The following is a 22216-nucleotide window of genomic DNA, read 5'->3' as shown; positions in this document are numbered from 1 at the left end:
AAGCAAATAAATAGTTCATTTTGGCAACATTTTAAAAGGCAATCCAAATGGTACAACCTGATGTACTCATCATGCTCTCCTTTCATCCATCTTGTTACTGCCACAGCAATTATAACCTAGCAAGATGTACAGCACAAGCCTTCATTGGATCCATAGTTAAATACAGGATAAAAGTCACACTTTCTCAGCCTCAGTGGAAGGCAAAGGCAACCTCTGCCCTGAACTCCATTAAAGGGCTGCCTGATGGGTACCATAAGTTGGAAATGACTTAAAGGCACTTAACAACAACAATGGCATCAATAAATAGTTGAGGAAAGGTGTATTTATCAGCCTTGATGTATGGAACCACTGACTGCATAGGGAAGCTGATGAGGAAACACAACATACAAACTATCTACAGACCCAATAAGAAAATCCAATAAATGCTACATTCAGCAAAAAGGGATCCTCTCACTTCTGCAGGAGTCTACTGTATACCATGAAGCTGTGGTCTGGACAAGTCTACATAGGGACCACCAAACGCAGCGCCCAAACACAAATCAAGGAAAAGAAAGGCACTGTAAACTACTTTAACCAGAAAGGTCAGCCACAGCAAAGCACCTGATGAACCAACCTGGACATAGCATATTATTTGAGAACACAGAAATGCTGGACCACTCTAACAACTACTATGTCAGGCTACACAGAGAAGCTATTGAAATCCACAAGCATGTGGGCAATTTCAACAGAAAGAAAGAAACCATGAAAATGAACAATATCTGGCTACCAGTGCTAAAAAAAACCCTCTAAAATTATAACAGTAAATATAAAACAAAACTCAAACACGGGGGAACTCCAGACAAGAAACAATCAGGAACACCTAATCACCACTCAACAAAGGAATTTTCCAGGCAGTAACAAGCCACACCTAAAAACTGTTAGGCCATCAAATGCTAATCAATGTGGTCAATTGAAACATTCACACCTAGAATTCATTCTCCCACCCTGGACTTTCTACAGATATATAAACCCAATTTTCCAAGTTTCCGACAAACCTCACAACCTCTGAGGATGCTTGCCACAGATGCAGGCGAAACATCAGGAAAGAATGCTTCTAAAACATCGCCATACAGCCTGAAAAACCTACAACAACCCAGTGATTCCAGCCATGAAAGCCTTCGGCAATACTACAGCATAAAATTTTTTGTTGTTGTTTTTCAGGTAGCTAGATCACATCATTTACAACACCCCCTAAATTACTTTTAGTACAGTGGGACATATAATGACCACGAGGAATGGCCACAGGACATAATGCTTGTGGACATTCAGTCTTTTGAAAGCTCTTGTGGCTACTTCCAAAACTGTAAATCCTATTCCAAAAAGGTGCCACAGACAGGAGAAGGAATCATATTGTGCCTTTAGCACGAGAAGGTCTTACCCTTCACCCACTATGTAGTGGCCCTAATAAAAATCACACACAGTCCTCATATTTATAAATTTATATGAAGATAAATGAATACAAATTACCCATGAGACAAGGATATAGTGGAAGGAAATATATTGCTGGATCTTGGAGGAGTTGTTTTTCTTCAGTATAGTTGCCAGAATCTCCAGCCAGACACTGACCTTGTTAGCTGGAGGATTCTGGGAGCTATAATCTTTTAAAAAGTGACTTCCAAAATCTTTGTACTTGCAGTCCTTATGTAACCAGATAACCTGGTTTTTATATGGCAGTGTAGAAGGAGCCTGAGGTTGCCATACTTTGGACTAACCTGAGATTGCATGGTTCAGTGGAAAAGACAGTGATGCTCAGCAAAGTGCAAGGCAACAGGGAAAGAAGTAGGCACAGCATTTGAAGTGAACTGATTCGACCAAATAAGTCAAGGTCCTAAGCCTGCAAAATCTGAGCAGGACAACCGATGGCAGGACTCTTGAAGATCCCTCATTTATAGAGTCACCAAAAGGCAGAGTCAACTTGATGGCAAATGCCAAATATCAATCTTAAGGGGGCTTTGGAGGAATGGGAAAGTAATGGGAAAGTATGCAGAATAATCCAGTAAGTAATTGAACAAATTATTTATTCTCATCACATGTAACATGTAATGTCATGAAAACCCAATGCCTAAGGATCATCATATTGTTTAAAATGTTATCCAGTAACAAAGCAAATTACATTTTAAAAACAACTTTCCAAACTCTAAACAGTGCACGGTTCTCCACATAGGCAAATTACCAATTTGCCCATGTTTCCTTTTCAGACATTGGTCTGGATATCGATTTTCTCATATTGTGGGAGCCCATAAATCCACAGCTGTTCCAAACAGTGGCAAAGCTGAATCCTATGTATGTTTACTCCCATTGCATTCGCTGGGGTCAATACCAATGCACATTTATACAGGATTGCAGCCTTAAATTCCTAAGATTATGCTTGTTCTTTTCAGGCTCATAACATCTAAAATATCTAAAATTATGTTATCCTTCTAAAGTAGGGCTGTTACATTCAGTGCAGTTTCTACAGCAAACACTGGCATGTATAGCTTCCCTATCACCCCTGGAACTCTTGCCAGAATGCTCTCATGAGACCATGCAATTCCTATGTGGAGCTGTGGGGAGACTGCCAAGAGTCAAGAGTCAAGGGTGAGAGATAAACACATTTCTTCACACCTCCATTCATCTGAGGCTTAAACCTCAGTCTAGCCCACGAACCCCAAATGATACAAATTGTGACTTCTCATTCATTTTTATTTATCAGGTGGTAATAAAATGAACCACAACTTCATCTAGAAAATGGACAAAATAATTTGGGTGTGTTTTCTCCCAAGAACAATGCAATTTTATTTTTCCATTTAGTGCAAAATCAGTACACTTGGTCCCCCACATTCATGGTTCACCTTTCTAAATTTTTAACAAGTTTGTAGCTTCTACTTACCTAGCTTGACTTTCTCATCTCACTTCTTCTATTGCCCCTATGCCTCTCCACCAATGCCTGGCCAACAGCATCAGTCCTTCTGTCCCATTTCTTTCTGTCCACAGTGCCTGCCAGATTTTTAAATCCCTTTCCTGCAATTCTGCCAACCTTGCCAATCCTTTCAATCCATTTGAAATTAGATGATACATAGCAGAAAGTAGAGCAGAACTAATGTGGTGAGAGGGTGGACCAGCACCATTGTGAAAGGGTTCAGATTGTGGCTGGGGACTCATAGTGGCAAGAGAAAGGTAGGTATGCGCTCCAGCTATTAGTGGGAAAAATGTCTGTAGTGTACATGCTGGTGTGGGGAGCTTACTATATATTAATTATGAAGGGTCCCTGCATCCCTACCCCCTATCGCTGCAAATGTAGAGGGCTGGCCTCATAAACGTGAAATATGACAAAGAATAGTAGTTACATATCTACTTTTTCAGTATCTAATAGATGTCAAATTGAGTGTCATCCTATGGAATGCTAAAGCCTGTAGTTTGAAAAGGCACTACAGCTCTCTGACTGAGAATTGTAAATGCCTCTCCCTAAACACTAAATCCCAGGATTCCATAAAATGGAACAATGGCACCTTATAAACTCATATGTAAGTTGACTCATGTGTAAGTCAGGGGCAGGTGTTGGTGCCAAAATTGTGGAGTTTGATTTGGATAAGCCAATGATCATTTCACAGAGAGGGGAAAGCACCAATGCTGCCTTGTGGGGCCACTGTCCTTGCCTTCCCCACCACGGCATTAAAAAAGGTCAGAAGTAGCACCATGGCAGGCAGAATTAGAGGGGGTAGTGCTTATTTTAGGTTCCCCAGAAGCAGACTAATGACTTCATCACATGCAATAAAATCATGAAACTTCAACCAATGATGGCCTTCACATGATGAAAACTTCAAATGTGGGGTAGAGTTATCTTGCCATTTTTAAAGTGTGGGTTTTCCCTGATGATTCTTAAGCTGGTTGGCAAGTGACTTATCCTTCAATTCCCTGAATAGAGATGTGTAAATATGCCCATTCAACATGTGATGGGAATTCCCCCTCATCCATTTGTAAATATAATGATGATGTCCCTATGGAGGGAGGATCTGAGATGGGCAGTAGTGATTCCTTTATTCTGCCATTACTATTTTAGGACTGAGGAGGCATAGCAAAACATTCAGGAGGAAAGCATAGCAAAACATGCAAATCCTGTACTTGTCTCTGAGCTCCCTCTTTCAACATTCCCCCCTCTTCCTGTATTATCTCCCTTCTCATAAAAGTCCTTTTGAACTCTTATCTACTATTTTTTCAATTGCCTCTCTGAAACCCCTGCTGTGCTGACAGCCTTTTGTTTTGCCTATCAAAAGGCTAGCAGAGATATATATATATAAGAGAGATAAAGCTTCATTTCCCCCCTTCCTCCTGTTCTCATTCTGCAATGTAAGAATAACCCCTCTATATATGTTGTTGTGAGTTTTTCGGGCTGTAAGTTGAACTTCTGAGATTATAAAAAGTGAAGATTTTTAAATTAAAAGAAAAAGAAAATGAGGGAGGGGCAGTGGGGGAAAACAAGTCTTTACCATGTGATGGCTAATCAAATGGCTAAATCTTAAAGTGGAGAGAAGGATTAGGTGTGATGAGGTAGGAAAATCTTCTGTTTAATTTCAAAATGGAGTATGGCGAAGCTTAAGGCAAAACAATTTAATTATCTCATGGGATGAGGTCCTAAGCTCTTGTTTTTACCAACCAACTCAAAGAAGGATTGATGATTCCCTTTTTAATAAGAATTAGGATACATTACTTACATTGACCCATGAATAAGTTGACTCTAGTTTTTAGGTTGATTTTTTTTCTAAATTTCTAGATTGATACATTAGTATAGTTAAAGTGGGTTTACAATGCTATACCTATATAGTGAGAATGGGCCCCCAGTTCAGCACTGTATGCTCTGCATTGGGGGAGAGTGCATCCCAGGATTTCAGTCAGAAGTATTTTCCAGTTTTACTTGGAGACATCTGAAACTGAATTTGGGGCTTTCTATATAAAAAGGATGTACCATTTAATTACAGTCCTTCCCCTTAATGTTAGCATATATACATGTAATGCAAACTGCATAAAATCAGGAAAAATTACTTGATTGCTTCAAGAAATCCTGACTTCTGTGGCAAGTATGGGGAGTTATTGAAAGTTTTAGGCTCTCCAGCATTAAATATCATTACCTCAAGGAGGGAAAAACATCCCCAAACAAAGAACAATGTCAGACTGAAATGTTTTTCAAGCAAAATCCCAACATCTGTGTGAACAGAGCAAACACTGAGTTAGATATTACATCACAGGATGGTGTGGAGCTTTTGGTTTAGGAACCACAAGTCAAAAATCTCACAGTCATCAAATGACACTATCTACTGGACAAAAATCACCCTCTCACTTAAAAAATATTTTGGTAAAGGAAGCAGGCAGGGTAAGTAGAAACTGGTTGAACTGGTTTGGATTTAAAATACTCAAACAATCATGCTCCCTAATCTTGTGGGGAAAAAGTGGGGTATAAATAAACATAATAATAACAATAGCAATTTTATAGGAAAGAAAAATAGCTTTTTTTTCATTTTCAGTGAAGAAAATGTGGAAACATTTCCAACAATGAACCTTCAACAGTTGCTTGTATGATATTCTCACGTCTCCAAAATCCAACAGATAAAGAACAGGTATTTGCCTTCAACCTCTATTGCTTTTTAACTTCATTAAGACCTCTTCTACACTGCCATATAAAATCCAGATTATCAGCTTTGAACTGGAATATATGGCAATGTAGACTCATAGTTCAAAGTTCAAAGAGGATAATGTGAATTATCTGATGTGATAATCTGGATTATATGGCAATATGGGTCTCCAAACAAGATCACAGTAGGAAAGGAACAGGCCTGTAGTGGTAATAGAAGTAGTTTATTGTGAGTGTTTTTAATTTATGTTGTTATTTATTTTCCTTTCTATATTGCTCTTTGTTGCAAAGTGTCAACAGAGGTAAACGAAGTCCTTAATCTCTCTCTCTCTCTCTCTCTCTCTCACACACACACACACACACACACACACAAATAGAAAATAACATGAAGCAAAGCTCAAATCTTTGAGAGTCCACTTGTTAATGAATAGTTACAATTATTTTATCTATGAAGAATTTTCACAGCAAAGTAGCAGTGAGTTCTGTGCATTGTTGATAGACCATACCAGTCACTATTTAAATTAACTATTCAGTAAAAACCTACCATGTGTGTCACAAAGTGAGTTGTCCGGCTTAACTCATGACAATGGATGGGCTGGATGGGATATGGCTGCTATGCCAAATGGGTGGAATGCATATGGAAGATAAGTCTGTGAGACACAAAACAGTAGCTAGGCTACAAGTCAGGTTTCAATTAAGGTTGGCTGGTGGAGTGCAAATTTATCAGCCTTTCAGTGAGTGTATGGAAATAGGTATCTTCCCCTCATTTCAAGACCTCAAATTGCATGCAAGTGTGCACAGAAAATGCATCAGTTTATTGTGTAGCCTTGGCTATTAAAATTGAACAGTAATTTTTAAATATTAAATTGCCCAGTATCTATTTATTATGTTACTAGCATTAAAAAAAAACCCCAGGGATTCTCCAATACTGTAAGTGTGGTAGTGGAAAATGTTCTGCTCCACATCACTGGGCACAGATACACTCATGTGTATCTGTATATTTTGTTGTAAACCGCGTTGAGTCGCCAATTAGGCTGAGAAACGGCGGTATACAAGGACAGTAAATAAATAAATAAATAAATAAATAAATAAATAAATAAATGTGCAGAACTTGGTTTGTTTCATCATCCTAGACCAATATCTAATTTTAATATTAAGTGTGCTACTTAATATGTTTTCCTAAGCAATGAATAATGGATGTGTTCACTTTCATCTGTCTTGACTGCACAGACACACACTAGATTCTGATTATGTTAAAGTATATATTTTTAAACTTATTAAAAAGCTTCTGATCCTGGTCAAATAAATAAGCAACAGAAATAAGATCAAATCAAAAAGCAGGAGTAATAATATTTTATTAAAGTTTAACTCTTACTACTCTCCCAAGTCCATGGTCTAGTTCAGGTTTCTTAAACCATTTTCAGCCCAAGAAATGTTTACATGACCCCAAGTATATAGATACATAAAAAGTTACAAAAATCAAATATTTGCTGATAATAAATCAGCATGTAGCATCTGCTAAATAAGTCGGTTTTCCTTTTTATAAAATATAGCTGAAATGTCTTCTGTAAACACTGCACAACAGAATTCAGTGTTGTGTTTAATGTTTTTATTTTTTCTACTTTTTATTATATTGTGTATATTTATGCTTTCCTTATTGAGGACACTGTGCTGTACCGGTTGTTAGCCACCCTGAGTTCCTCTGCGGAGGTGAGATAGGATGGGATATAAATGCCCTTAGTTAATTAATTAATTAATTAACATCAATATCTAAAATAGCCACTAGATGGCATTCAGGAATCTTTTACTATTGCCAAATTTTGGGGGATCCCAGCATTGAGCTAAGGCAGTGGTTCCCAACCTTTTTTTGAACAGGGACCACTCTCCAAAATTAGTACAAAAATTGTTACAAATCAGTTTTTGATCAACTTTAGGTTCAGTTTGGTTATATGAGGTGCTGATTCAGAAAATGGCATTGCATACATCACATCAGCTCTAGTTTCTGATACAAAACATATGCCATCCAGTAGTCTCTATCTTCTCACCCACAGAAAACCATATTTAATAAGTCTCGGCACTATAAGAGGGTTTCGCGAGACCAGTCGCTCTTATTGCAATAGTGTCACAACGGTGAGGCCGCTGACCATATTTTAGTTCTTGCAGACCACTGGTGGTCCACAGACCACAAGTTGGGAATCACTGAGCTAAGGGGACCCCATTTGGGATCAGGACCCACTGTTTATGAAGCAGTGGTCTGATTAATACTTACAAGAGGAAAGAGATCGTTAACAGTTTGCTTCTTATAACCTTGGTTTATACTATAGCTGAAGTCTCAATGTCTTTGGAATAGTTTGCAGTTATGTAGAAATGCATATCTTTTAAGAGAGATGCCTACAAGCACTAATGAGGAACATTTTAGTCCAGTTTAATTAATGAGCCCTTTCACACTAAAGAATCAACAGCATTTTATCAACCTTGTCTACAGGTGCCATGTGGCCTGCTGGGGTTCACAGTTTAGTGAGGTGCCAGAGTTCTTTGGCTGAGAATCCTAAACTGCTAATCCCAGGATTTCATAGGATATTGCCATAGCATCCATCTTGTCTCCTGCCTATGTCATCAGTTGGGAGCCCTCCCCCCCCCCCAGCACCAACTGCTGCTCTCGGCCAGAGTGAAGGGGGGGGGGCAGAAGACAGTTCCATCTTGTCTCCTGCCTATGTCATCAGTTGGGAGCACACACACCCCCCGGCACCAACTGCTGCTCTGGGCCAGAGTGAAGAGAGAAGGGAGCAGATGACAGTTCCATCTTGTCTCCTGCCTATGTCATCAGTTGGGACTCCCCCCCCCCCCCGGCATAAATGCTGCTCTGGGCCAGAGTGAAGAGGGGGGACAGAAGACAGTTCCCTCTTGTCTCTTGTGCTTTACTAATAATATAATATAATATTGTAGGGGCAACAAAACCAAAATATTTCCCAAAAGGCAGAAGCCCCCTTTCCAATAGGGAGGGCAAGGATGGACACCACGAAAGTTGAATCCTTTAAACTGCAAAAAAAACTATTTATTATTGCGTGGCCATAGCAATAACGACAAACAAGCATACAGGAATGCAATCAAAGGGTTTGTCGCCCCCTCCAAGGGGGCTGCAAAGCAATTATAGTAAATGGAATATACATTTTCATTGGTTCCCAAAGACAAATCACTTCATTGGTCTAAGCTAGCTATGCAGTTGTTCATTAGTTGTTTATGATTTTGATTGACATTATAGCACACGTGGGATCCTAACAATGGCACAACTATAACATAACTATAGTCCATTGTTCTCTGACCATGACTGTATCTTATCTGTTAGTCTGTTGCAAACATGGCTTCAGAGCGACTGGGAAACTTGAGGGTTCTATCTAGCAAACAGCTAGCTGGTTTTGTCCGGATATGTTGTTACCCTTGAATAGTAACTTCTTATTTGGAGCACTGATTTCTCAAACAATCAGCATTTTCTGTGAACAAAGGCCTACTGCAGAAATAGGCCAATATGGCAGTAAATCATGACATATGGGCATTGGGGAAATATATGAAAATTCCCTTTTAAAAACCACGTCCCCTCCATTCCACACTTTTTCTTTTTTGCTGAGATGAAATCTTTTCAGCGAAGCAAATCAAGCAAGTTTTACAAAAGCAGAGCAAAGAAGCAGTTAATCTTATTGCTGCACAATGACCCCTTATTTTTGACCAATCATTTGTGTCCACTTCGGGATGTTTCTTTCACCCTAAGGACGTATATTCTGTTGTCATCCTAACTGAGTTGACATCCAAGAGTTCTATCTGTTCAATCTTTTTAGGGGCCAAGGCTGAGGGCAGCGCAACTCTACAAGCACATGTTATCAAAGTGAGGCAACACAATAATATCAACAGCATAATCATAATTGCAATTTCAGACATGACTAAATCTTTTAACCATTGCAAGTCAAGCACCCATGATGTGAGCCACTCCTGCCAATATGAGTCTTCAGTGTATGTGAAACTGATTGTGTTGACTATTTGGTGTGTCTTGTAAACATTTTCATTTTGCAACAAACTGCATAGACCTCCTTCTCTGAACAGGTGGTCTACTGCCAATCTGTGTTGCATTCGGGTGTCTTATTTGGAGGGATTCCAATCCTTTTATTGTGTAGTTTGCCAGTTTATCTAGTTGTGCTGAAATGTGCCAGTTAGTGTTATCCCAATCTATGGAAACAAGAAATCACCAATTCTTTGTGATTCTGTCAAGTATGTTGACACCAACTGCTGCTCTGGGCCAGAGTGAAGAGAGAAGGGAGCAGATGACAGTTCCATCTTGTCTCCTGCCTATGTCATCAGTTGGGACTCCCCCCCCCCCCCCGGCATAACTGCTGCTCTGGGCCAGAGTGAAGAGGGGGGACAGAAGACAGTTCCCTCTTGTCTCTTGTGCTTTACTAATAATATAATATAATATAATATATTGTATATACATATAATTATAATATTATAATGTAATACAATATAATTCTAATAATAATAATACAATATTATAATTATATATTTTATATTAAATGTAATATTACTAATAATATTACAATATAATGATATAGTACAATATAGTAATATATAATACTGATATTGTACTATGCTAATAATATAATATATTGTATGTATATATATCTTGTAAGCCGCTCTGAGTCCCCTTCGGGGTGAGAAGGGCAGCATATAAATGTTGTAAATAAATAATAAATAAATAATAGCAGCCAATTGCAGTCAAAGTGAAATCATAACAGACATTATCACAAAAGGCTTTGTAGCATATCTTTGAAGCTCCTTAGCCATAAACAGAAGTGTTTACCATCACACAGCAGCATTGTAAAGTCATTCGAAACCAGTTTTCCATTCATGTTGAAGAAGGACTTTTTAAAAAGGGAAGAACTCCCTTTTTTAGGCAGCTGAAATCATTTTGAACATATATTCAAGGTGTTTCCAGATGGTGTTATTATTTTGAAAAGCTCAAACTACAAAATCCTTGGTTTCAAAGATTCTATAAGATCCCTTTATACGCAGATACATGGCATCACAATGGACATTATTACTACAGTTCTGATATGATTAGAAGTATTAAAATGTGTAAAACTGTTGTTAATATAACATTTACACTGAATTCTGGTTTGTAGTAACAAACAAACTCATCACAGTGAATGTACTGTCAAACTACAGTATGATTATTTTTGCTACTATGTTGTTTAAAATAAATTAAAGGCAGTTCACAAAACAGAGTCACAGGGCCCTTCCACACAGCCCTATATCCCAGAATATCAAGGCAGAAAATCCCACATTATCTGAGTATAGATTCAGATAACCCAGTTCAAAGCAGATATTGTAGGATTTATTTGCCTTGATATTCTGGGATATAGGGCTTTGTGGAAGGGCCCACAGAGAGGTGCTAGTTGACATAATAAATACAAGAGGAGAAGGAAAACAAAAGATAAGATAAGCACTCTACTTTAAAATTCCTCCACATGGAAAATGAATGACTTGCAAAAGATGGCATAGCATTCATTTTCTAGACACAAGCATTGTTGCATTTGTATGTTTTCTAAAAGAAGAAATGACTGTGCACAGTAACTTCAGTTATTCATTGGGTGTTCTCCCTTCACAGAAAGACATTTCCAAACATATCGCAAATGTAAATTATATTGGGATCTGGTATTTATCTGTAAATAAAATGAATCACATTCTGCACCCCAACATCCAAAAACTTCATCTGAATATCACAATAAACCATGGACCTAGGGCCCTTCCATACAGCCATATAACCCAGAATATCAAGGCAGATAATCCACAATATCTGCTTTGAACTGGATTATCTGAATTCACACTGCCATATAACCCAGTTCAAATCAGATAATATGGGATTTTATGTAACTGTTTGGAAGGGGGCTTAGCCTGTCTTTCAGGCCTGTTTAGCCCTGTCTCCTCCTCCTCCTCCTCGTCCTCCTCCTCTTCTGTGTAAGAGGACAGGAGAAAGGAAAGTTCTGAAGCATTTGTTTTTGACAAAGACACAACTTGCCACATCACCCAAACATGACAAGTTGTGATTAAATCTAACTATGGCATGCTTGAACAAACTAATCTCAAATCATGGTTTGATCATGGCTTCATGTTCCACCTACATTTCAGTTAAGCTAAGTTGGAAGTGGAAATTTTTGATCCCCTCCTGATCTCCCAAGTACCCTGGGGAGAGAGGCAGTCCATAAATAAAGTTTTATTATTATATTATATTATATTATATTATTACAGCAGACAAAGGGAAGGAGATGGAACACACAAGTCTGGGGCAGAACTACCTTTGTTTTCACCAATTTAAACTATCAGGATCATCTAAACCTTGCAGTTCAATCAGAGATGGATGGTCCTGCCAAACATAAACAGAGAGTTGTGCCACATGTAGGCTTTGTCCTTGACAAATCCACTCCCAACTCACAAATGGTCCTATTGTAATCATGAAATAGCTGCCACAAAGGGTTTTGTCTCTTCAGGGTAAAATGTTATTGTGGTTTGAAATACCTCTTATATGTCACTTGTAACATCAACCTCAAACTTCTCTGCTATATGCCATTTTGTTGTGGGAATAGGGGCAATGTAACAAATGTGAGAAAAAGCAAGGCTGGTTGGCACAATTTTGGAACTTCTAGCTTTATGTTTGTCTTCCCTCTAAATTTCTATCCTATATATACAAAGACACATACTCACACATGTGTATATGTATGAAGAGAAGAAATTTAGAAGGGAAACTAGTGCACATGAAGTATATACACTGCGCAGAGAGAGAGAGAAGCACATGAACTATCAAGATTATGTGAGCATTGGGTTGTCTTCTCCTTGAACAGACTAATCTTAGAATATATCTCCAGAAAGGATTCACTGGGAACAGAAATCTACCTGCCTGGACATATTTACAGTTTTTTCATATATAACATTCCAAAATGGCTTCAGTTATTGTCTCATCAATCATAGCCTCTGTCATACATGATTTATAATGTTTCCTCATACAAGATTTATTCTGGTTCCACTTTCTCTGCAATCAAGCTTTTCTTGGGAGACTGAAAAATGTCTATTGGCTTTTCTTGTCAACACCTGATTCATGAGCCTCAAAATACACCTGAGGCAAATGAGGTGATGAAATGCCAAGCCAGGTTACAGGATTAAGTGTGCTCACACCTCCTTTTGTTATCAGTAGGGTAATTATACCTCAACAAGAAGACTTAAACCAAGGCCTTACAAAGTCAGGGAGTGCAAGAATTGGCTTAGTGTAGGGTCAGACTTTTTTTATTCCTTTCATGCCATTCAACAACAACAACAATTTTATTGATTAGCCAGTTGACCTTATCAAAAACAGACAGTGCAAACACAACATACAACATACGTCTGGTCCTCTTAAAATATAATACAAATATATAGGTATTTATCAACTCAAAACCAATGTAGCTTAGCTGTAGATATATGCATCAACTACCCTCTGGTTTCTCTTCAGATCGTATAAACCTTTCCATGCCATTCATTGTCCCTCATTTCTCTCAATAACATCTGGTGGAAATGAGGTTTTTTTAAAAATGCTTTTGCTGAATTCCAGTACCTCTCCCTTCTCCTCCCAAAGATACAACATGTGTGTGCAAATATTTCTGACATACTCCAAAGGAATGGCTATCTTCATCCCTTTGTAGTGAAAATCATTTCAGGGCTAAGGAAATCTTCATCCAATGACCTCACTCTTGCTGCTTCATATTAAAACTTGGAGAAATTTTCACATTTGTATTCAGCATTCTCGATATCTTCAGAGTTAGAACTAGGATTTACACAAATCTTAGAAGCTGCAGATGTGTTGCCTTTCATACTACACAATTATAGTGCTATGGCTCTATTTTAATTACCTTGGCAACATGTTATGGAATTTCGGGATTTGTAGTTTAGGGAGGGTACTGAGGATTCAGAGACAGAAGGGCTCTAGTGGCTCACCAATCTACGTATCAGTTAAAACACAGTACGATATTGTATAGTGTGAAAGAGCTCTTTATTATTGTTCCTTGATTAAATATTTTTCTTTCTGATTCACCAATTTAACAAAATGGATATTTGAGTCTGACACAAATTCAAATAGTTGCTGTGACTACTCCTACCCTAGCAGTCATTTTGTGAGGCCATTCATGGCACAACACACCAAATATGCCTTCTTGCCTAAAAAGTTTGAGATTCCCTAAGAGATAATGGGTCAAAACCCAAAACTGTGCCCTTTGTAAGGGCACCAAAATGTACTGTGCTCCCTCTTGTTCCTTGTTTGAATAAGAATTTTTGGATGAAGTACTGCAAAGTTGGTGCAACTGAAAGACAAATAAATGCAGCAAACTTCCAGATATAAACAAATATGTGACTGGAAAAGTGATTATTCAGCACATCCTTGGTGTCTGGGTAAGATAGAAAACTACTGCACAGAACTGCATATAAGGCAAGCTGTCTCAGAACAGTAAGATTGATGCTCCTGGTAAGCCTTCCAAGTACAACCACATGATAAGGTTAGCATTTGCTCAACCTAAAAATATTTGTGGTGATAGAGAGGGAAGGGACTTGTGTAAGATTCTGACACATAATAGCAGTTAACATTTGCCTGCAGAGCTCCCAGATGTTTAGACCTTCAACTCCTAGACATCCTAACAGCTGGTAAACTGGCTAGGATTTCTGGGAGTTGTAGGCCAAAACACCTGGGAACCCACAGGTTGAGAACCACTGTTTTAATGGATAAAGGTTGAATATAACATAAAGATCCATTTCTAAATGTATTATAGCTAAAGGTAGTGATGACTGTGGTGTTTAGAAGAAATCATGCAAAGCAAGAGGGAAAGAGAGGTATGGAAACGCTTGTCAGTAGGACGTAAGTAATTGCAATGCATAAATCCCCCATTCTATGTATATTTCATATCCAGGGGGGTGGGGGGACAACCAAAAGGATCAAAGCTGTGGAAGTCATGTCCTATGAGAAGGGTCTTGGAGAGCTAGGTATGTTTTGTGGGGCAAAGAGGAGATAAAGAGATGGCATGATTGATAGCCATGTTAGAAAGAATGTCACATTGAGGAGGAGCCAAGCTTGTTTTCTGCTGTTCTAGAGGATTCAAATTTTAAGAGAAGAGATTCCACCTAAACATTAGGAAGCACTTCCTGACCATAAGAACTGTTTGACAGTGGAATATGCTGCCTTGGAGTGTGATGAAGCCTCCTTCTTGGAAGGTTTTTAAGTAGAGCCTGGATGCCCATCTGTCAGGGCTGCTTTGATTGTGTGTTCCTGCATGGCAGGGGGTTGCACTGGATGGCCCTTGTGGTATCTTCCAACTCTATAATTCTATGAACATTTATACTTACTGCCTGCATCTAAATTCTGAGATACAGTCCAATCTTTCCATCCATTTTATTTATTTATTTATTTATTATTTATTATTTGCACTTATTTACCGCCACTCTCAGCCCGGAGGCGACTCGTGGCGGTGTACAGAACATAGAACATAAAGACAACAGTTACAGTAAATCAAAACACACGTATTACTAACACACATCCACTTAAGCTAAAAATCCGCTTCATCTTGTTTGAGTCATAATCAATCTCATCGTCGTAGTTCATTCCGGTGGTCATTCCAAAACATAGCACTTAATTAAAGGCCTTTTCAAAGAGCCAGGTTTTTAGGCCCCTACGAAAGGCCATGAGGGAGGGCGCCTGTCTAACTTCAGCAGGGAGGGAGTTCCACAGCCGGGGGGCCACCACCGAGAAGGCCCGCTCTCTGGTCCCCGCCAAGCGTGCCTGTGAGGCAGGCGGGACCGAGAGAAGGGCCTCCCCGGATGATCTCAAGGTCCTCGTGGGCTCGTAGGCCGAGATGCGGTACTCAAGGTATTTTGGGCCGGAACCGTTTAGGGCTTTGTAGGTTAGCACCAGCACCTTGAATTGGGCCCGGTAGCTGATCGGCAGCCAGTGGAGCTGGGACAGCAAGGGCGTTGTGCGCTCCCTGCGTCCCGCTCCGGTTAACAACATGGCTGCCGCGCGCTGGACTAGCTGAAGCTTCCGGGCCGTTTTCAAGGGCAGCCCCACGTAGAGAGCGTTGCAGTAGTCGAGGCGGGATGTGACCAAAGCGTGTACCACCGTGGCCAAGTCAGACTTCCCAAGATACGGGCGCAACTGGCGCACGAGCCGAAGCTGTGCAAATGCTCCCCTGGCCACCGCTGAAACCTGGGGATCCAGGCTCAGCGATGAGTCCAGGGTCACACCCAAGCTGCGAACCTGCGCCTTCAAGGGGAGTGCGACCCCGTCCAGCACAGGCTGTAACCCTATACCCTGTTCGGCCTTGCGACTGACCAGGAGTACCTCTGTCTTGTCTGGATTTAATTTCAGTTTGTTCGCCCTCATCCAGACCGTCACAGCGGCCAGGCACCGGTTCAGGACTTCGACAGCCTCCTTAGTAGCAGGTGGGAAGGAGTGACAGAGTTGGACGTCATCTGCGTACAGGTGACACCGCACCCCGAAACTCCGGATGATCTCACCCAGCGGCTTCATGTAGATGTTAAACAGCATGGGGGACAGTATGGAGCCCTGAGGAACACCACAGGTCAAAGGCTGTGGCGTTGAACAGGAGTCCCCCAATAACACCTTCTGGGTGCGACCCTCCAGAAATGACTGGAGCCACCGCAAAGCGGTGCCCCCAAGACCCATCTCTGCAAGGCGTCCCAGAAGAATACCGTGGTCGACGGTATCGAAGGCCGCTGAGAGGTCCAGAAGCACCAACAGGGACACACTCCCCCTGTCTAGCTCCCGGCGGAGATCATCCACTAAGGCGACCAAGACCGTCTCGGTACCATGTCCCGGTCTGAAGCCAGACTGTGCCGGGTCCAGATAATCCGTGTCTCTCAAGAATACCTGGAGTTGTGAGGCCACCACGCTTTCCATGACTTTGCCCAAGAAGGGAAGATTGGAAACAGGCCGAAAGTTGTCAAATTTAGTGGGGTCCAGTGATGGTTTCTTCAACAGCGGCTTTATAATAGCCTGTTTTAGGCTCGCTGGAATCGTGCCTTCCCGAAGGGAGGCATTAACCACCACCGTTACCCACTCAGCCAATCCCCCTCTGGCCTCTTTCAGAAGCCAGGATGGGCAGGGGTCTAGGATGGACGTGGTGGGCCTCATTCCTCCAAGTATCTTGTCCACATCCTCGGGTTTCACAAACTGAAAAGAATCCATCAAAACAGGACAAGCAGGTGCTTGTGTCACATCCACAGAGACTGCATTTAATGTGGCGTCCAGCCCAGAACGGATCAAAGCGACTTTGTCTGCGAAGAACCGAGCAAATGCTTCACAGCGCGTGTCCGAGTTGTCAGGGCTCCCACCTGAGGTAGGGGGAGTTAAGAGACCTCTGACAATCCGAAACAGCTCCGCCGGACGGTTTTTCGCAGACGCAATAGTGGCCGCAAAGAAAGTTTTCTTTGCAGCTTTTATTGCCGCGGCGTATGCCCTTAGAAAGGACACAAACCGTGCTCGATTTGACTCGCTTGGGTCCGAGCGCCACACGCTCTCTAGTTCCCTCTTCCTTCGCTTCATCGCTGCCAGCTCCTCAGTGAACCAAGGAGCCGGTTTAGCTCGGTTACTTGAGAGGGGACGTTCCGGAGCGATCCTGTCAATTGCCCTGGTCATCTCCCCATTCCAGAGAGCGACCAAGGCCTCGACATGGTCACCTACCGAGGTGGCGGGGAAATCCCCAAGAGCCGTCAGGAATCCGTTCGGATCCATAAGCCTCCTGGGGCGGACCATCTTAATGGGTCCTCCACCTTTGCGGAGGTTAGGGGGCGCAGTAAGCCTAAATCTGATCAGGAAGTGGTCAGTCCATGGCAACGGAGAGATGGACAACTCCTCCACACCGCCACCTTGCTCCCATCCCTGGCAGAAAACCAAGTCCAATGTGTGTCCAGCACAGTGGGTGGGGCCAGTTATTTGTTGGGACAGCCCCATGGTTGCCATGGCAGACATGAAGTCCTGAGCCGCTCCTGAGAGGGACGTCTCGGCGTGGATGTTGAAGTCCCCCAGCACAAGGAGCCGTTGGGACTCCACCACCAGGCTCGAGACCACCCCCGCTAGCTCAGGCAGGGAGACTGTAGTGCAGCGAGGTGGACGGTACACTACAAGAATCCCTATTCTGTCCCGGTCACCCACCCTCAGGTGGACGCATTCGAAATTTGTGGTCTGCGGGATGGGGCTCCTGGTCAGATGGATGGAATCTCTATAGACTACTGCGACCCCGCCTCCCCGTCCTCCGGCTCTAGGTTGGTGTTGCACGGAGAAACCTGGAGGACAAAGCTGGGAGAGATTTACGCCCCCCGCTTCATCCAGCCAGGTCTCCGTGATGCACGCCAGATCTGCCCGCTCCTCCAGGATTAAATCCTGGATCCAAGTTGTTTTTCCATTGACAGATCTGGCGTTCAACAACACCACCTTCAAGCCAGAGGGCCCGCTCATCTGGTTACACCAATTTACCTTAGGAGACCGGTTGGGGGTTGTTAATATGGAAGAGCGGTCCGAATTAGGCCGAATTCGAGGTCTCCTTTTCCCGCATCTCCTCCTTCCCACCACGACCTCTATGGGGGCCCCTCGGCTCATGGAACACCTCCCCTCCTCCATGCCGCAGTCTAATGTCAAGGTCTTACTTCCAGCTTTGTTCGTTGTTTGACTTTCCGGTCTTAGCCAATTTACTGTCCTCCCCCCTACCCCCCTCCCCACCTCATTTTTATTTATAGGGTCCAACTCACCTCCCCCCCTGTCCGTCACACTATACAATAGTAATAAGGATAACACGCAAAGGGGGATGGGGGACCACATAGATAACAACGATTCAGGGTGGTGTTGGATGATCTGGCCACACCACTAGACTAGTTCATAAAGTGCACAATAGGGAGCTAGATCTAAAGTGCAATAGCTATAATAGCTAAAGTGCAGTAGCTAAAGTGCAATAGCTAAGGTGCGGCACGGAGGGCTAGGAAGGGGCGAAAGTGCTGGTGCGGTTGGCGGCACAGGCAGGCGCCTTAAAGTGCTCTCAACATAAAGTGCTATATCTCAACCGATATAAGCCCGGGATGTATAAGCTGGTATATAGTCACCCTCCGATGGGGTTGAGGTGATGATCAGTTAACTTAAAAGCTAATTATGACCCAGATGGAGTCTCATATGACCCAGATGGAGTCTCATTTTGATGGCAATATGCCTAATGCATTGATGGAAAATTTTAAATTAATATCATTTTACCACAGCAGACCTGACACATCAATTTCCATAGCTCAGTTGTTTCCTTGATACGTTACATGTAAACATGCATAAACCAACTCAAACTTTTAGCTTTGACTTTCTGCTTCCATTGTCTGTACGCAAATTAAACTTCAACTGAATTTAAGATTACTTTTGCCAGAACATGTCTATGTTTAAAAAGAGGGACTTTCTATGATGAGTATGGTAGATTTGATTTAAGCATGTCTTACTCCACCTCCACCCAGCTCTCTCTCTCATCAGTTTTGTAGCAGGAAAGGCATCAAAGGAATGTGACCTAACCAGGTAATTTCTACACATGTGAAATTTACAGTACCTTTTTTTCAAAAGCACATGTGCAAACAAGTTCAGATTACAGATAATAAAAAGTCATTCTTCAGCAATGTCTATGTTATTGGATTGTGAAAACTGTGTAAACAGCTCAAGTTTGTTTCACATATTTCCAGGGAAGACTTGTAGGCTGAGAAGAAAAAAGCTTTTCCCATTGTTTCAGGGTAAGCAGCTCCACACTGCTCGATCCACAGGCTGCCACTGCATGTTTCCATGCAATCCCATATCCAAAAGTATCTGGAAATATCTCAGTAGAATATTCAAACTACAGAAACTGATTAATCTTGAAAGCATAAAAGATAAAGACACAAGACAAAATTAGAAAATGATTTTTAACTTGACTTCTAGATTGGCTAAATTGAAATATTAGAGTAAGGGCCCATCCAGACAGGCACAAAAACCGGGACCTGTCTTGGTTTTACCAGAGACGTCCAAACAATGCCTCCGGTAAAACCAAATTAATTCAGAACAAAGCAGGGTTTCCCAGCTTTGTTCTGAATTAATTGAACACCTGGTAAGATCCAGATCATATGGTAAAATCCAGGTTTTACACAGCATGGGCCTTCTGTGGATTGGACCCGGGGATGGCACCACATGATTCCTGGGCCCAATCCACACAGCTATCTTGGGGTTTTTTGGGTTCCAGAGTTTAAAAAACTAAGAGAGCACTCACCCGCTCCCCCCAAACCCCAAATTTCCCAGTAAAAAATAAATAAAACTTACCCGGGCACCATTATGTTCCTCCTCATGCTTCCTGGCATTGAATAGTTGCCATTTGTAAAACCACCTTGAGTCCCCTTGGGGGTAGAGAAAGGCAGGATACAAACATAATAAATGAATGAATTAATGAATGAATAAAATTTATGGAGGTGGTCTCTCAGTTCAAATTTAACCCTCAGTTCAACACCTCCAGTAGAAGACTTCTGCTTGGGTATTCTCAATATCTTTTATCTTTTAGGCTGTCAATCGTATGTGTAGAACTTCCATACAGTGCTGTAATTCAAATGAAAGTATCTTCCTGTCGACTATCTCCACTCTCTAGCTTTCACAACTGTACATAGCACCTATATGGTATGGACGATTCAATGGAATATCTGGTATTCAATGGTATCAATTTGATATTCAAAGAAATTGATTTACATTTGATAACTTTTTTCTAAGTTTCCATTTTGATTTATGATTGAGCCACAATATAGAATGTCTTTGACTATTTCAGTGTCTTCATCATCTACAATCTGCTTGCTCTATCCATAAGGAATTGTTCTGGGATCCAGTGCAGATGCTAAAATCCATGGATGCTCATAGTAGAATGGCCTCCCTGAAATAAAATAGTAAATTATATAAATGAGTGCCAGAGAGAGTCTGTGAAATGGCTCGAGGCTTTAGCCTATGCATTACTGAAATGCTTGCCACATGACAAATTCAAGATTTTCTTTTGTGATTTTTTTAAATTTTATTTTGTCAAACTATGGTGCTTGGATCTACAGAACTGGAGCAGATGGATACAGCAAAGTAATTGTGCTGTACAGCAGGCAGTCCCTCCTCCACAGAAGAATAGTGCTATGACAGATTAAAAAGTACTACTTGTGTGAAATTGCTATAGGAATAGAATCAAAGAGAAGATGTGAGATGTTCCTTCATTTCCTCGCAATGATTTTTACTTGAACCAGGAAGATAATATATTAATGTTGTCACCCTAACATGCATAAAAATGAGATCATTCTGACATTTCATAAATTATGTGTTTTTTTATGGCTCAGCCAATGTTTTAATGAGGGTGATCTTCTACCGCTGCCTTTCCAAAGAAGATAAAATTTAATTGCAAATTATCTCCAATAATAATTACTCTTTATTTTCCTTTTAATGTGCAGAGTGCATTGCAACCTCTTGTTTTTATTGCTTTTTTCCCTCACTGCACTAGTACTCCTAATTTCTAGAAGGTGTGTCTGATTATTTGGCTGAGGTCATATTTGAAGAGTGTTTTGTCTAAGTATATTTATCATTTAAAACTAATTTTCATTCTGCAAGAATTTGCATTCTTCTGAGTGCAAAGTAGGTAGAAACCAAATTTGGATTCCTGATATGCAAATACATTTTGTGCATCCAAATGGATACTTAGTGAAGACAAATGGACACACACCATTTTTATCAATGAACCAATACAAGCTATTAAAATTGGAAGCTACACCACTTAGTGCAAGCATCGTTCTGTGTGCAAAAGCATTTGGGAGTTTTCAAAACCATTTTCACTCACTCCCAATGTCTGGATCATGTGTGTGTGTAACAGAGAAGCTTGTGCTTATGAACCATTTTAATTTGAAATGGGCACCCAAGTAACATTTACTTTTTAAAATGCCCCGTGGCATGCCCATCTCTCTTCATCTATGCAGTTATAATCATCCCTGTTATTAAACATTTCAATATGCAAACTGGACATTAACTGGTGGCACAGCGGGTTAAACCATTGAGCTGCTGAACTTGCTGACCAAAAGGTTGGCAGTTTGAATCCAGGGACTGAGGTGAGCTCCTCTGTTAGGCCCAGCTTCTGCCAACCTAGTTGTTCGAAAACATGCAAAATGTGAGTAGATCAATAGTTACCTCTTCTGTGAGAAAGTAATGGCACTCCATGCAGTCATGCTGGTCACATGACCTTGGAGGTGTCTATGGACAACGCCAGCTCTTCGGCTTAAATGGAGATGAGCACCACTCCCCAGAGTTGGACATGACTAGACTTAATGTCATGCTGGCCACATGACCTTGGAGGTGTCTACAGACAACACTGGCTCTTCAGCTTAGAAATGGAGATGAGCACCAACTCCCAGAGTCGGACACTACTGGACTTAATGTCAGGGGGCAACCTTTACCTTTTAGTTGTTGGTCATAGTCAGCAAGAGAGTGGACTGGCT

General features: G+C 41.2%; 1 long non-coding RNA gene across 1 annotated transcript in view; it reads left to right on the top strand.

Annotated features, from left to right (window-relative positions):
- The first annotated feature begins 3103 nt into the window (after nt 1-3103).
- LOC137095811 (uncharacterized) overlaps nt 3104-22216 on the top strand; it is a 49843-nt gene continuing 30730 nt past the window's right edge. Inside the window, exons 1-2 of the long non-coding RNA XR_010908937.1 lie at nt 3104-3195; nt 5538-5630. This is a non-coding gene — a long non-coding RNA (uncharacterized lncRNA). The remainder of the gene's footprint in view (nt 3196-5537; nt 5631-22216) is intronic.

This window comes from Anolis sagrei, chromosome 1, assembly GCF_037176765.1.
Source record: "Anolis sagrei isolate rAnoSag1 chromosome 1, rAnoSag1.mat, whole genome shotgun sequence".
Taxonomy (NCBI): Eukaryota; Metazoa; Chordata; class Lepidosauria; order Squamata; family Dactyloidae; genus Anolis; species Anolis sagrei.
The sequence above is the reverse complement of the archived record's forward strand: the minus strand, read 5'-3'. Positions and strand labels throughout refer to the sequence as shown.